Source organism: Numida meleagris, unplaced genomic scaffold, assembly GCF_002078875.1.
Source record: "Numida meleagris isolate 19003 breed g44 Domestic line unplaced genomic scaffold, NumMel1.0 unplaced_Scaffold501, whole genome shotgun sequence".
Lineage (NCBI taxonomy): Eukaryota > Metazoa > Chordata > Aves > Galliformes > Numididae > Numida > Numida meleagris.
In genome coordinates, this window is record NW_018364717.1 from 30599 (window position 1) to 32391 (window position 1793).

Below are 1793 nucleotides of genomic sequence, written 5' to 3' on the forward strand. Positions count from 1 at the left end.
CCTATTTTGGGTGGAAAGTGGCCAAGTTTGGGGCTTTTTGTGCCACGGTGCCTCAATTTCCCCCCTCCGTGGCCTCAGTGGCTCCTTCCCAGCCCCACACTGACCCCACATCCCATCCCAAAGGGGAGCAGATGGGGGGCCAGGGGGCGTTATGGGGAGGGGGGGGGTGACACCCCCCTGGGGTTGGCAATGGGACCGTGGCGTCTGGGTGCCGCCAGCACTGTTTGCTGTCCCCTTTGTCCCCTCCCCGAGGTCACCCCTGGGGCAGACTGGGAGGCGCCGGCATGGGGACAACACAGAGGTGGACACAGGGAGGGGACGTGGGGGCAGGGGGGGGGACAGGGAAGGGGACAGTGACATGGGGAGGGGACACTGGGGACACAAGTGGATGACGGCCCCCCCCCAGGTGACAGAGCTGACACCGGTGACGTCTCTCTCCCCCCCCAAAGTGACGATGTCCGTAAGACGGCGACAATTGCATCACACGGGGGGGGTCCCGGCCAAGGCCATCGCTGTCCCCTTCCCGCCACTGCGACGCCACAATGCCCCCCCCGTGCCCCCACCTCAAAGGCCACTGCTCAGCCCCGTTTTGTTTAATAATGTTTATTTTCAGCTTTTTTTTTTTGTATTTTTTCCACTTTTTTTTAATGTTTTTCTTTTTTTTTTTCATCCCTTCCAGTATTCCCCCCGCCCCGTGCTGCTGAACCCTCCCCCAGAAAGCACAGAAATTCCCCCCCGCAAAGAGGCTCTAAAAAACCGCGGGGGGGGGGGGGGGGGGGGCGCCCCCTCCCCCCCCCAGCCCGGGAATAAAAAATAATAATTAATTACAATAACGTTAATTACAAACTCGCACAGGGATAGGGTCAAGCCAGGGTAGCGGGGCTGTTTTGGGTAGAAAAGGACAAAGGTTGGGGGCAGGGAAACGCTTGGGGGGCTGGGGGGGTGCATGCCCCCCCTCCCCCCCAACTTGCCCAGAATCGGAGGATTTCGCCCCAAATTTATCCCAGGGGAGGGGGCAGCCAAGAACCCCCCTGAGAAACGATGGTGAAAGCGGAGCAAAACGGGGCAGATTTGGGGCTTTACGCTGAATTTGGGGTGTGGGGGGGGTGGCCCTGAGGCGTGGGAGGGGGCGTCCCCGTGGGGGGGCTTCCCCTGAACCCCTCATTGGTGGGGCTGCCCCCAGGCAGAGGGCCCAGGGGACGCCCCCCATTTGGAGAGGATCTGGGGGGGAGAGGGGGCCCACGGCAGCGTCCCCCCGGGGGGGCGTCACTGGGGCATCCCCTCAGGGCCCCCCCCCTCCAGGCCCCTCTGCTGCAGCTGCGCCCGCAGCACCGCGTTCTCACTCTGCAGCTCCTCCACCTGCGGGCGGGGGGGGAAGGGGGGTGTCAGGGGCGGGGCCTCGTGGCGGGGGCGGGGTCTGAAGTAGAGCCCGCCCCCCAGGCCGCCCCCATCCATTGGCAATGCATGCGAGGGGGTGTGGCTTGGGTCAAGGGGGCGTGGCCAGAATTGGGGCGGGGTTATGAATGGGCCGTGCCTTCCCTCCGGACACGCCCCCTCGCACAGTGCCACCCAATCAGAAGTCGCTCGGCAGTTGTGGGTGGAGTCAGAGCTGGGGGGTGTGGCCTCAGAGCACAGGGGGCGGGGCCCCCAGCCTTATAAGGAAATGTGGGTGGGGCTAAAAAAGCACACAGCCGGTGTTTCAGGGAGGGGGCGTGGCTATGGTGAGGTGGGCGTGGTTAATTGTGGAGCGGGCGGGGTTAAGGCTGGGCAGGCGGGGCTACGATTGGCGGGTG

At 64.0% G+C, this 1793-nt stretch overlaps 1 pseudogene; it reads right to left on the reverse strand.

Moving 5' to 3' along the window:
- Positions 1 to 122: 122 nt before the first annotated feature.
- Positions 123 to 1362, reverse strand: LOC110391771 (annotated as a pseudogene).
- Between the last annotated feature and the right edge of the window lie 431 nt (positions 1363 to 1793).